The sequence below is a fragment of the Lactuca saligna genome, chromosome 1 (genome assembly GCF_052625555.1).
Source record: "Lactuca saligna cultivar CGN05327 chromosome 1, ASM5262555v1, whole genome shotgun sequence".
Classification (NCBI taxonomy): Eukaryota; Viridiplantae; Streptophyta; class Magnoliopsida; order Asterales; family Asteraceae; genus Lactuca; species Lactuca saligna.
The window spans coordinates 125,542,797-125,558,689 of NC_136417.1; the positions used below are offsets into that span (position 1 = coordinate 125,542,797).

General features: G+C 35.1%; 1 long non-coding RNA gene across 1 annotated transcript; it reads right to left on the reverse strand.

Moving 5' to 3' along the window:
- Positions 1 to 939: 939 nt before the first annotated feature.
- On the reverse strand, positions 940 to 2,988 carry LOC145044153 (uncharacterized). Its single transcript, XR_013681233.1, has 2 exons — positions 2,294 to 2,988; positions 940 to 1,235 (listed from the first exon to the last, which is right to left on the reverse strand). It is a non-coding gene; the product is annotated as an uncharacterized LOC145044153 (long non-coding RNA).
- Between the last annotated feature and the right edge of the window lie 12,905 nt (positions 2,989 to 15,893).

The following is a 15,893-nucleotide window of genomic DNA, read 5'->3' on the forward strand; positions in this document are numbered from 1 at the left end:
GCGTTGCGGCGATGTCGGATGGTTTTTTTCGCCGGATAGTTTCCATGTGGCTATTAGTTCCCTTTTCGTACCGGATAGTCCCTTTTGGTCTTTTGTGCGAACTCTTTTGTGAGAGATAATCCCTTTTATATTCTAGGTTGATGTGTAGATGTGCAATGCGTTATCCGGAGAATAGGTTTTGCAAGCTAATTATTTTATTTCTAAGAATATTTTTCATTTTTTCTTTAGACATGGTTTTTCAAGTTAAAAAGAAAAATATGTAATCAAATTAGAATAAAAAGAAAAATATGTTGAAATTTTGGCAAAACACTTGTCGATCAAAGTCAGTGGTATGTTGCATTGCATATGTTTTTTCTACTAATAGTTTATGAGCAACGATTAATTTTCTTCTAACGATCTATTTTGGAGTTTTTTAGAGAGAGTGTAACTATAGGTGTTTTGAACCGCCATATTTTGTACCAAAATAGTATTGGTTTTTTTTTTAAATGAAAGTCAATTCCCATAATGTAAATATTACTTCAAAAACAAAAGAATATATCGACAAATAGTGCCATTAATTATATCTGATACAATAAATTCATGTTTTCTTTTGTTAAAATTAAAAGCGTATTGTATGTTGCCGGCTTTAACAACATCAAGATTACAAATAAACTATTGTATGTTCTTGCTTTAACATCAACGTGAGAATATACTTTTTTAATTATAAGCATTATTCGCACAATAATTCATTTTTGAAATATATATCTTTCTTTTGTATTTAATAATAAAAAATTATGTTATATGTAATAAAAAAAAAAGATAAAATCATATAAATAATCATTATGGTTTACCAAAAATTACAAACTTAGTAGATTATGGTTCATTGGCTTCCATGTTTGTTAATGTAGTTATTATTTATAAATAATACTTGAAATATGAATATATTCCAACACTAAAAGATCTTGTAATACATATATTTTGACAATTCACACACATATCAATATTGACAAACACAATACATCATTGTGAATTAATTACAAAATTTACATATAAAACAAAATTGGGAATATTCAAATATACCATACAAACCATACATTTACCATCTACAAACCTTCACCGTGTATTTGTTAAACCCGTCATACAACAAAAAATGAAATACACTTGGGGAAATAAAGTTACAACATGAGAAAGACATACAATTCAAACAATGAAGATGTAGATTTCAGTTGATTCCTACTTCAAATCATCAAGTAAATCTGTAGACGTCGAAAGAAACCATCAAATTCAAAACCAACAAATATAAGGATGTTAGACTTATTAAGCTTTTCAGCTTATTGGTTATAATTACATATAAAAGTAAAAAGTAAGAAGTAAGAAGTGTTATCTTGTAATTCATGTTGATTTCATGGATTGTAAGGTAATACTTTGTGTAGATTGTTCAGTCTTATAAAGCCAAAGCATAAGCATGCAACAAAGGGTTGTACCTTGTGCATATTAGTAATTCAGTATGTAAAACCTTGTAGAAATAACATGTGTTTCCATACATTACTCCAATGTAAAACCTTGACATCATCAAATTTAGTATAAATCAAGATGTATGATGAAAACAAATAGTATGCAAGCCATATAAGTTTGTACTTAAAACCCAACTAATATTTTAATAAAGTCTTACCATGTTTGTTATTTTAAGAAAAAAATCATAGTTTAACTGAAAATTTGTTAACTTTATGCACAAAAGGTGAGAGCTTTCGGCCAAGAAGTGTAAAAGCCACCAAAGTTTGAGACACGGCCAAACCTTACTATAAGATTGATTGTATGAACAGATTATACATACTCCCCTGAGATGTTGGTAACATAATAACCAACCAGTAATAATTGCAATTTAAATAAAGAATGGTGCTAAATGTGATCCTATAATTTATTCAAAAACTTCAGAAGCATAGAAATATCAAATAGTGTAAGGCTCCATAACACCCTCAATAAAATTAGGATTTTGATTAATCTTGAACACTTTGCAACAAATTTTATACAGGTATGAGTTGTATCTGTACAAACATTGAACCCCGGCCCAAATAAAGAATATTAGACTTGATATAAAAGGTAGATTGGTAAAAATGCATCTCGTTCTCACCTCCTTTTCACATGAAGAATCCAATAAGTACAAAACCAAATTTTTTAAAGAGATGCAACATATAAGAGCTGTGAGAAAGAATGAAGCTACTCACTTTAAGAAAATTAATGTATACTAATTTAAGATACAAATACTTATATGAGCGACAAATAAGCAGAGAAAGAGAATAAGGGGAAGATAAACCTGACAATTCGTTAAACCACTATTAGTTTGCCTTTATCCAGCAACCGCCAAAACCCTAGAAATAAATATTAATGCACAATCATGCTAAGATAAACATGAATAACAAGAAACTTGTTAACACATAAAAATTATAATGTATTTGTAGAAAATGAACTTTTCTCGTATCTGAAAGAGGTTACTGCTGGTGGGATGTTCGGTGGTGGTGATTAGTGGCCTTTGGGTTTCAAGCCGTCGGGATCTTTTAATTTTCCAAATCAACACTATCAACAACACAAATCTATTTTCCTGGCTGTAGAATGAAAACTTGTAGGCGTGTGTGTATTGTTGAAGGCAGAAAGAGATGTTGATGATGAGACCCAAAGACAGAGGGGGTTTACAAAGTTTTTTTGAAGTGGGGTGATTGGAGGACATTGACGGGTCTGAAGGTGGTCGGTGTCGTGCAACTGATCGTGGTATTGGTCTACCATGGTAAGTAGTAAAGGTTATAGTGGTGGTAAAGGTTGTCGGTAACGTATGAGAGAAGGAGGAGGGCTATGGATTCTTTTTGAGATACCGATTTTCGGTGAGAGAGAGTTCTGAGAGTTGGGTGGAGGTGTTCTGTATACCAATTTAATTAAGCAAAGTAGAAGGATGAATAACCGTTGATTATAGTAGTGGATCAACGACCCCCAACTCACACATGCCGATCTGTGTGAAACACATGTGGCAATCCACGTGAAAGGGCTATCTTGAGCGGGAATATGAATCACATGACGATCAACTTAGTAAGCTTTTTTTCAAAAAAATTTGAAATTTTATTTTCTATATACTTGAGCGGGAATATTTTCTGAAACTCCGGATTTTAGTCTAAATTAGTCAAACTTTGCATATTTGTACCTCTTTGTTTTAAGATCATATGCTTTATTTGTTGTACATTGTGCTTGATAACTTGTCTTTAAGACTTTGATTATGTATGCTTTATAAAATGGTATATATATATATATATAGAGGTGATAGGCGTTTGTTTACATTTTTTTTTTGTAATATACATTTTTTTATAAAAACGGATTTGTATATATTTATATACTTAATAAATATATAGTTTTAGAACTAGATATTTCATATACAAAAAATTTTAAAAAAAAGTTTTGTATATAGAATTTATAAGATTTTTATTTGAAAATACCTTTTTTTGTATAAATATGATTTTATAAAGAAAAACATATTTGAAACAATGTTTTGAGAAAAAAAATTAAGGTGAGGATGAATTCGTAATAAAATTCTAAAATTTGGGCAAAAAGAGAAAATTTTTAACCAAATTTGTAACAAAAATTAAAATATGGGCCAAAAGTGTAAATTTTGGACCAACTGTGTAATAAATTTTGAAATTTGGGCCAAAAATGTAATTTTTGAAAGTTAGATGACCTGTTGACCGGATCAAAGGGTTAAATTGAATACGATTACTGGTATTTGGATTTAATTGAATAAAAAAATTATATAGGGATTAAATCGATTATGAGGCTAATATGTAGAGATTTTATTGCAGTTTTCCATATATATATATATATATATATATATATATATATATATATATATATATATATATATATATATATATATATATATATATATATATATATATATATATATATATATATATATATATATGGGAAAAGTGAATATACCCTTAAGGGTATATAATCTTAGGTACCCAAACTCATCATATAACGTCGTTTTGTATTATATATATACATTGTAATTGTCTAATGTTCTTATAATTCAACTTCTAACTTGATATCATTCAAAGATTTTTATAAGTAAATGTAAAAATTAAATAAATTAAAATGAATACTAAACAAAAAGAAGATAATTATTTTTGTAATGGCTCTTTTGAAATGCTTGTGATACTTGAAATTCAAGTCTCACGTGGCATTGCAAATGAATATTGATACATTTGAAAGACAGATGAGAGTGGTCTACGGAGCGGTGTGAATGCCTATAAACAAATATTACATTAGCCCAATAAATAAATATATGAAAATAAGTTTTATACTTTGCACTTACCCTAAAATCAAATTGAAAAGTAAAGCAACAAAATTGTGGGTCTTTGGATCGATTAGGTACAATTCAAAACTAATGATATCCCAACACCAAAAAGACTCGTAGAAATACAATAACAAGTTTTTTACAATACAGTTTTTTAAACGATTCCCAACTAAAACATTCAAAAATTCAAAAATTCAAAAAAAAAAAAACTAGTTTCCCTGTCGAATTCGCTTAATTCTTTCAAGTGCAGCATCACCATTTTCATTATCTTTTTTCACTTGTTCTTATTCTTCATCTCTTTTTCTCACAAGTCCTCCAAAAACAGCTTCCGGAACATCTTTCTATGAGATCTCAACTTTCCCATCATCTTCTTCTTCATCATCACTCTCCGGAAGCTCAATCTCTTCCTGGTTTTGGATTCCAGAGGCGGTTCCCGATGACTGTACACCGCCACTAACAAATCCAAGCTTCCGGTTGCTAGAATCCATGATTGTGATGATTGATGTGATTGTAAGGGACCTCCAAATTTAGAAACATACTATAACTATCGTATAATTTTTTTAATAGAAGTATTTTTATGTGTTATTATATTAAAATAATTAGTCATGGCAATTAGTCTTGCACAGTGTAACATTTGATCTTTGAACCCATCTTAACTAAAAAAAATAAAAGAACCAACAAAATAATTAAAATATTATTATAAAATACAAATCCTAAACCATTGAGTTTATCAACAATTTAAAAAAAAAAAAAAAAAAAAATGAATCACACCATAAATTAAGAAAACAAAACTAATCGAGCTTTTGAAATTGTAGAAGTTTTGTATAAATTTATTGATGAAGAGACATGTATAAAGATAAAAAGTAGTGTTATTTGTTTAGTCAGAGTATGAACTAGACATATTTGACTTTATCAATGGTATCATAATATGACATTATATATTGCATAAAGTAAACAACATGAACATGCAAATACAATATGAAAGTATATGTATCGCAATGAATAGTGTGTAAACATTTATGGAGTTTTTAAAAGAGTGCATGCACCATAGTTTTTAGAAGGTTTTAAATTGTGTCATAGCTATAGCTTCTGATTTAGGAATTTCTCTAGTGTTTGTTGAGAAAAAAAGGAAATTTTAAAAAAGAAATTTTGATGAGAATGTTGTTGGTTCATCGGAACTAGTATATGTAATTTCACGTTAAAAAGTATTATGGATTGATAATTTTGTGTGCATAGTTTGAGCAATACAAGCATCCTTAAGATATTTTTAGATCTAATTCACAACAAAATAGTTGAAATTATTAAATACTGATAAAATAAAGTCCAATTTGCAAAAATCTTGAAAAAAAATGTTACAAAATAACCACATATCAGACATCGATGGTGATGATTTATTCAACGAATTGAAATTGTTCAATATATATATATATATATATATATATATATATATGTTCATATGAAACGGTTTAATTTTGTGAGACCGTGAGACACAATCTTAACCACTCATTTTGTATATAAAAAACATTTTTAAAATGCAAAATAATTGATAATTTTCGAAAAAAAAAACTTTCAGTTACTATTTTCGTCATTTATATTTTCCAAAAAAATATTAAAATGAAAAATACATTTTTTACATACTCTAGTAGAATGTTATAATATTTTACATATCTAACAAATCTAGTAGAATATTCTAACATTCTAAAAATCACATTAGAATATTTCACGTATTTTTCATAAAAACGGTAATTTTATTTTTATTTTTTTATTTTTTTAGGTAACTAAAGTGACGAAAATAATAATTAAAAAAAGAATTTTCGAACTTTAACTTTAATTTTACATTTTAAAAATATTTTTAGATTTTTTCTCAAATGAACCATATATATATATATATATATATATATATATATATATATATATATATATATATATATATATATATATACCCTTAAAGGTATATAGGGTTACGGAACAAACTCATTATAATACGTCGTTTTGTATCATATATGCATTGTAATGTCGTTAAACATAAAACTCAAACATGATTTAGTTTAAAATTTTCAAAATTTTACTATTATCTTCATGTTACAGAATATTTTTATATTGAACACCTAACAGACCATATATATATATATATATATATATATATATATATATATATATATATATATATATATATATATATATATATGTCACACCCCCAAACCAGAACGGCGGAAACATTCGGGGGCGGATGATTTCATGTGGTAACGTAATAAACAAATACATAGTAAAGAAAGCAATACAACCATCATGTATATAATTGAAAGTTTACATTGTTTAAAAGAGCACATGTTCAAAACCAATTACAATATGATGTCAAAATATGAAATTAAACTGGCGTCGCAGCGTCCCTTCTCCAAAACCTGTTTGTTACTTGTAATTATTGAATCCCTAGGACATACAAGTAGTTTTGAAAGAGTAGATCAGCATTTAAGCTAGTGAGTTTCATAAGTATTTAATGACAATGTTTGTATGAAATGAAATGTTTTTGTTTTTGTTTGTTTGTTCCTAGAAAATCCTATATTTTCTACTAGTATAAATGTAGCCTTCTTTCAAGACCAATGTTTGTTTCTAGTCAATGTATGTACGTATAAAATGTCCAATACGTCTGAAAAACCCCGTAAATCATTGTGTTTTTAATACTCTATGTCAGTTTTATAACCATACTATTGACAAGGAATGCCTATACACAACGTTCTTCAGGCGTTGGAATGTTCTGACGTTTGTTACCCCAAATCGTGGACTGTAGCTAACAGTCAGGGCGCGGGTTGTCAAGCCCGTATAGATCTATACACAAACACCATGCTCCCCCTCCAAGGGATTCTGGTATATAATACAGGACTTGAAATGTGTACTCGAACGTAGTTGAAGTTAATGTCTCACAAAACTTAGTATAAAACAGATTTACGTGTGCAGACGTTCGTTCGTTATTGTATATGAAAGTAGCTTCTTGAAATAGTATTTCCATGTATGTAAAAGTTCGTAGTATTCTCGTAAAACTATGCCTATTATAGTTTTCTAAAAGTGTGTTTCGTTCGTATAATAAACTCTTAGTGAAAATGTTCACTTGTTATGAAAAGCGTATTTTTTGTAGTGCCAAAACCGACACACAGAAATGTAGTATAAGCAAAGTATCTGATTTATATAAATACGTAAATCGTTTCTCATTTCAAAAGATAAAATGTTGTCGTGGTATAATTTGCATATGAAAGTTTCCTTATAATAGTTTTAAATCACATATGATTCCTTTGATAAAACGCGTATAGTGAAAGTTTATATAATACACGATAATAATCGACTGTTTTACTTGTATTCCCCCCTTAAAAGCATGTAAAAGTACTCATAAAACATTTAAAAGTGTGAATTATAGGGGTATGAACTCACTTGTAAGATCGGAGGTTGCAGGAAGAAAACCGGACAAAATTCCAGCTCGAGAAAGTGGATTTCCTCGGGATTCTCGGGAATCTCAGGAGCACAAACGACCTTCGGGACTTGAGCAAAGTGATCGGGGATACGGGGTATCACGGGCACGGAAAACGAGGCAAGAACATAAGAGAAATGAGAGAAATGGTGTCATTTCTCCGGAACCCTCGCATCCCTTTTATAGGGGCTGGGAACCGACCTCGTACGCTGGGCGTACGCGTGTACGTTGGGCGTACGCGTGCATCATGCGTGACCGAGTCCTCGACTGCCTTGGAGCTCGGATGGGACGGGGCATAGCCTCGCACAGGCGCGACGTGGACGATCCGAGGCCAAGGCCTCACGTACGCTAGGCGTAACTTGGCCCTATCTGGTGACTCCCCTTCGGATAATACCAAGGGTTTTTAATTAAATTTATATTTTAATTATTTAATAAACTTCAAAAATTCATATCTTCTTCATACAAACTCCCTTTTCGACGTTCTTTATATCCACGCGAAGGTGAGACCATACTCTACAACTTTCGTATAGATCCCGTTGGCAAATTCTGAAATTATTTTTATTATTTATTTTTTAAAAGGTCGTGGTAAGAAAATTTCTTTAGAAATTCATAACTTCTTTATCTGACGTCGGTTTTTGCCAGACTTTTTACCGCTGAAATACCATTGTTGAGACCTTCGATTCTCGTTTAGGTCATTCCGGCCAAAAGTCGCTCGATCTCTGATTCGAGTTTTTCGCCGTCTGCCGTTAAGCCAAACTTGAAAAATTCATAACTTTCTTATACGAAGTCAGATTTAGGCGTTCTTTTTACGTACGATCGCGGTTTAATGACATCTAACATAATATGTAATTTAATTAGTGATTTTTTGATATTTTATTTTCGAAGTTAATTTTATTACAACTAACGTGGTTACAATACTTGACTTTTTAGGTCGTTTACATGTAGTTGAAATATTGGGTTGTCACATCATCCCCCTGTTAGAGGAAATTTCGTCCCGAAATTTAAAGCAAGAAAGATACAAGTGAATCAAAGAAAAAGATGCGGGTACTTTTGTTTCATCTGATCTTCGCATTCCCATGTGAATTCAGGTCCTCGCTTGGCGTTCCAGCGGACTTTCACGATGGGTATGCGACTTTGTTTCCTTTGTTTGACCTCTCGGTCCATGATCTCTACTGGTTCTTCCATGAAGTTGAGGCTCTCGTTAATCTCGATCTCGTCGAGTGGGATAACAAGAGTCTCATCGGATAGACACTTTTTCAAATTCGATACGTGGAAGGTTGGGTGTATGTTACTAAGTTCATGTAGTAGATTAAGTTTGTAAGCTACAGGGCCGATTCTGGCGAGAATCTCGAAAGGCCCTATGTACCTTGGATTTAGCTTTCCACGCTTTCCAAAACGTATTAAGTCTTTCCATGGCGAGACTTTCAATAGAACAGGGTCTCCTACTTGGAATTCCAAAGGTTTTCTCCGTTGGTCAGCATAGCTTTTCTGTCGGTCTTTAGATGCTTTCAACCGTTCACGAATCTGAACGATCTTCTCTGTCGTTTCTCGTATGATTTCCGAACCGGTGAGAGTATTTTCAGTATCTCGTCCTTTAGCTAGTTGTGTGTCGCCAACTTCGGTCCAGCACGGAGGGGATCTGCACTTGCGGCCATAGAGGGCTTCAAATGGAGCAGCCTTTATGCTCGTATGATAACTATTGTTGTATGAAAATTCGACAAGGGGTAAATGGATATCCCATGCCTTTCCAAAGTCAATCACACAGGCTCTCAGCATATCTTCCAAAGTTTGTATCGTTCTCTCACTTTGCCCGTCTGTTTGTGGATGGTAGGCTGTATTCATGTCTAATCTAGTCCCTGGGGAACTTTGTAGTGACTGCCAGAACCTTGATGTAAATCTACTATCTGTATCGGAGATAATGGACATCGGAACCCCATGCAATCGTACTATTTACCTTATGTAAGTTCTTGTAAGCCTTTCCATCTTGTCAGTCTCCTTGATTGGTAGAAAATGCGTCAATTTGGTCAATTTGTCGACGATAACCCATATGGTATCAAGTCCACCCGTTGTCTTGGGCAACTTGGTTATGAAATCCATAGTGATCCGTTCCCATTTCCATTACGGTATCTCTGGTTGTTGTAGTAATCCTGAAGGTTTCTGGTACTTGACCTTAACCTTAGTGCAAGTAGGACATTTACATACAAAGGTAGCAATCTCTGCTTTCATGTTAGGACACCAGTACAGTTTCTTAAGATCCAAATACATTTTATCTGAACCTGGGTGAACGGAATACCTCGTGTTGTGCGCTTCAGTCATGACCACATCCCTGAAACCACCATGTCTTGGTGTCCAGATACGGTCCATGAGATAATAGGCTCCGACTCCCTTGATTTCTAGATTCTTTTCCATTCCTCTCAGGGATTCACCCGTCACATGCTCGGGTTGTAAAGCTTCTAGTTGAGCCTCTTTAATTTGCGTGGATAAGTGGGAATGGATGGTCATATTCAGATATTTGACTCTCCGACCAGTGTATTCTTTTCGACTGAGGGCGTCAGCTACTACATTGGCCTTGCCAGGATGATAACGAATCTCGCATTTGTAATCATTGAGTAACTCGACCCATTGTCGTTGTCGCATGTTGAGCTCCTTCTGATCGAAAATGTGTTGAAGGCTCTTGTGGTCGGTGTAAATAGTACTCTTTGTTCCGTACAGGTAGTGTCTCCAGATCTTTAAAGCAAATACCACTACTCCTAACTCGAGATCGTGTGTTGTATAGTTTACTTCGTGTGTCTTAAGCTAACGGGAGACATAAGCAATAACCTTCCCTCGTTGCATAAGAACACAACCAAGCCCTTGATTCGATGCATCGCAATATACTACAAAATCTTCTATCCCTTCGGGGAGGGATAGTATTGGTGCGGTGCATAAGGCTTGTTTCAGAGTTTGGAACGCCTTCTCTTGTTTTGCTTCCCAGTCAAAGACCACGCCTTTCTGGGTTAATGTAGTAAGAGGTTTCGCGATGCTAGAGAAGTTCTTTATGAATCTGCGATAGTAGCCAGCTAGACCTAGAAATTGATGAATCTCAGTAGGTGTCTTTGGTGCCGACCAATTCTTAATGGCCTTAATTTTGGAGGGGTCCACGTGTATCCCTTTTTCGCTAACAACGTGGCCCAAAAATTCGACTCTTCGAATCCAAAATTCACATTTAGAGAACTTCGCATAGAGCTTCTCTGATCGTAGTGTTTCTAAGACCCTCCGTAGGTGTTGACTATGTTCTTCCTTACTTCGGGAGTAGATAAGTATATCATCAATGAATACGATGACGAATTGATCCAAGTAAGGACGGCACACTCTATTCATTAGGTCCGTGAATATTTCTGGTGCGTTGGTTAATCCGAACGGCATCACTACAAATTCGTAGTGTCCATAACGGGTTCGGAAGGCTGTCTTGGGAACGTCTTCCTCTAGTACTCGTAATTGGTGATATCCGGATCGTAGATCTATCTTCGAGAAGTAGCTCGCTCCTTGAAGTTGATCAAGTAGGTCTTCAATGTGGGGTAGAGGGTAACGATTCTTGACAGTGAGTTTGTTCAGCTCTCAGTAGTCGATCCACATCCGGAACGATCCGTCTTTCTTCTTTACAAACAAGACCGGTGCTCCCCAAGGTGAGAAACTTGGTCTAATGAATCCTTTTTGGTGAAGTTCGTTAAGATGACTGGAAAGTTCTTGCATCTCTGTTGGTGCCAGACGATAAGGCGATTTTGCTACAGGGGTAGCCCCTGGAATTAAGTCGATTCTGAACTCGACTTGGTGTTGTGGTGGTAATCCCGGTAATTCTTCTGGGCAGATATTGGGGAAATCCCGTACCTATAGGATGCTGTGTATATCCTTTACCTCCCGACTCGTATCGACGATGTGTGCAAGAAATGCCTGATAATCCTTCCGCAAACACTTTCGAGCTTGGATGCACGAAATGATGCGAAAGTTTGTACTTGATTTGTTGTCGTAGATCACTAATGTTTCATGGTTAGGGAGATTTCAACGAACGGCTTTTTCAAAGCACATGATGTCGGCGCGAAGAGGACTTAACCAATCCATGCCAACCATAACGTCGAAACTTTTTACTTGGACTGGCATAAGTTTGATTGGGAAAGAGTGACCGTCTAAGGTTAATGTACAACCCATGTATATGCAATTAGTGTTTTCCATTTTCCCATTTGCCATTTCTACATTGAATGATTCTTCTAACATGCTAGGTTTATGTTTAAGTAAGTGAATAAAGTTTTGGCTCACAAAGCTTCTCGTTGCTCCGCTATCGAATAGGATGCATGCATATGAATTATCGAGAAGAAACGTACCAGCAACTACTGTAGGATCAGCTACGGCTTCCTCGTGACCAATAGCTAATACTCGTCCCACTCCGCCGGTATTTGCTGCCCTTGGGCAGTTTCTTTTGTAGTGGCCCACCTCGCCGCAACCGTAGCATGCTTGGCCTACACCAGCACCGGGAATTTGAGTGATCGGTTTTGTGAGGGCCTTGCAGAAACGGACAGTGTGCCCCTTTCTGTTGCAGTTGGAGCACTGCATTTCCCGACACGGTCCGTGGTGGTGGTAATTGCACTTGGTGCACTTTGGGAGGTTTCCCACATAAGGCTTTGTTGGGTAGAGATTTGTAGGAACGGTAGTAGGTACCGTTGCAACGTTTACGACAACTAGTTGTTGTTTCTTCGAGGATTCTTGGGAAGACCCACCCTTCCCTTTATTCCACCCTCTCTTCTTGTTGTTTCCCTTGTGTGGTTCTGGTGCAGAAGTTGTTGAGTTTTGATGATTTCCGTAATCAATAAGCGATTGTGCCAGCTCCTTGGTACTTTCAAAAGTGTCAGGTTTTGAAGCTAACATGCTTGATTGAATTTGGGGCGATAGTCCCAAAATGTATCGCTCTATTTTCTTGCTCTCGGGAGCAATCATATCTGAGCAAAGGATTGCCAGCTCGCAGAATCTATTGGTATAGGTTGCTATGTCGGTACCAATCATTCCCAGAGTCCAGAGTTCGTGCTCGAGTTTTTGAATCTCTCTTCGTGGACAGTACTCTCTCATCAACATGATCTTCAAGCTCTCCCAGCTTATCGAGTTTGCCACTATCAGGGTAAGTACCTTAACGTGGCTATTCCACCAAGTTAGAGACCTATCAGTAAATGTGTAAGTTGCTAACTTGACTTTGCTATGCTCGGGGCAGGTGCATATTTCAAATACTGATTCCGTTCTTTCAATCCACTGCCTTAAAACCATCACACCACCCGTTCCATTAAACATCCGGGGCTTAGCATTCGTAAAGTCTTTATAGGTGCACTCCCGGGGTTGCCCATGACTATCGCCATGGTTGGAAGTATGTATGCCAATTCCTGAACCAGTAGTAATAGGGGTATTGATCTGTGACATGGCAGCTGCCACAGCTGCAGTGACTGCTGCCTGGAACATGACAACATCAAATTGAGGAGGTGGAGGTGGTGGTGTCGGTGTTTCATTGTTAGGGTTACGCTTGGGATTCCTGCGTGGCGGCATCTTTAACTATACGTTTAAAAGATGACGATATGGATAAGAATAAATAAATAATGAATGTGTCTCACGGACTAACTCCCCATAGTCCAACAACAAATGAATAGTATGACTAAATGAAGATGACAACATTTGGATAATAATTTCCATATGATTAGATATCTGTCAATAATACTCGGATTACAGATGTAACAAGTTTAGGAAAATGGCCTACGAGTAGACCTTACATCAACCAAGATAGGAAAAAATTTAAAACAACTATGACTAGATCAAGACCTAACAGGTCTAAGATTTACAAGGATAGGAAATTAGACCAAAGTTTTTAGATAAACTAGCTTATATCCAAAAGATGAGTCGATGAGATTCTATCGGCGACGAGAGCTGCTAGCATGAGTCCTTGATTATGATAGTAGACGTTCTATGTCCCTCACAAGCCTGGCAATTCTTGCTTACTGAGCTCGAAGTTCCCTAACTTCAGCTCGTGTTTCAGTAAGTTCCCTCTGCAGGGCTATAATGCGGGCTAGAGTTCTTTCATAAGCAGACTCCAGTTGGCGAATGCGGACAGTGTCAATGCCAAAGTTGGTGTTAACCTCCAAGACTTGGTTGATAGTTGCTTGAGCCATTATTGTGTTTCGAGAAATTCTACGAACCATGATTGGTAGGACTGTCAGCAAAACCTCCTTCAGTGAGGTTATAGAAACTTCAGACTCCATTGTAGGGAATGGGTTAACCTTGTTCCTAGCTCCACGTATTCAAGTTCGTGGCCCACAGAGGTGTGGGTCCTTGAAATGCGGGACGGGGATTCAGGTTTGGGTTTTGAGCAGCTAAGGGTAGGTTGTTGACTTCAGGCTCCGAGTATGAAATATCGGAAAAACCCTCAGCATGGTGGTCATCCAAAGGGATTGGGTGATCATTTTCTGGTTCTTCCTCTAGCCATCCAGTGTTGCCTTGATTTGGGAAGTAGGGGTCCCCATACGGGTGAAATCCAACAATTTGACTATACGAGAATAGGGTTATAAGATCTGAACAAAACTTGAGACATGTAATACTAATTAATCTATTGTATGCACCAAATACTCGTATAGTATTTAAATTGTACGTTTGATACTAGTGTCTAATTTTGGTATGTTTTGACTTGTTGCTCACTACAATCATTCCTCGATATACGTTAGTCTAATTTCTGATAAACATAGTTGATCAGGCTATATTCGTCCCAAATTTGATTACATATCTCGAGAACTAATCATAGTGTCCAACTTGTCTTAATACTTTTGTATAGTTCTCATCATGAAAATATGTCGTTGTATGCATGTATTTTGGATTTTCATAACCTAAAATAATCTATTTATATGAAATAAGGATTTCAGGTACGAAAACTTTTGTCAGAGACCTTGAGTCCCTAAGAATTTATAGTTTGTATATCTTATGAGGTTCGATATACTTAGTTCACTATAAACATTGCTCTGATACCAATCTGTCACACCTCCAAATCGGAACGACGAAAACGTTCGGGGGCGGATGACTTCATGTGGTAACGTAACAAATGAATACATAGTAAAGAAAGCAATACAACCATCATATATATAATTGAAAGTTTACATTGTTTAAAAGAGCACATGTTCAAAACCAATTACAATATGATGTCAAAATATGAAATTAAACTGGCGCCGCAGCTTCCCTTCTCCAAAACCTGTTTGTTACCTGTAATTACTGAATCCCTGGGACATACAAGTAGTTTTGAAAGAGTAGATCAGCATTTAAGCTGGCGAGTTTCATAAGTATTTAATGACAATGTTTGTATGAAATGAAATGTTTTTGTTCTTGTTTGTTTGTTCCTAGAAAATCCTATATTTTCTACTAGTATAAATGTAGCCTTCTTTCAAGACCAATGTTTGTTTCTAGTCAATGTATGTACGTATAAAATGTCCAATACGTCTGAAAAACCCCGTAAATCATTGTGTTTTTAATACTCTATGTCAGTTTTATAACCATACTATTGACAAGGAATGCCTATACACAACGTTCTTCAGGCGTTGGAATGTTCTGACGTTTGTTACCCCAAATCGTGGACTGTAGCTAACAGTCAGGGCGCGGGTTGTCAAGCCCGTATAGATCTATACACAAACACCATGCTCCCCCTCCAAGGGATTCTGGTATATAATACAGGACTTGAAATGTGTACTCGAACGTAGTTGAAGTTAATGTCTCACAAAACTTAGTATAAAACAGATTTACGTGTGCAGACGTTCGTTCGTTATTGTATATGAAAGTAGCTTCTTGAAATAGTATTTCCATGTATGTAAAATTTCGTAGTATTCTCGTAAAACTATGCCTATTATAGTTTTCTAAAAGTGTGTTTCGTTCGTATAATAAACCCTTAGTGAAAATGTTCACTTGTTATGAAAAGCGTATTTTTTGTAGTGCCAAAACCGACACACAGAAATGTAGTATAAGCAAAGTATCTGATTTATATAAATACGTAAATCGTTTCTCATTTCAAAAGATAAAATGTTGTCGTGGTATAATTTGCATATGAAAGTTTCCTTATAATAGTTTTAA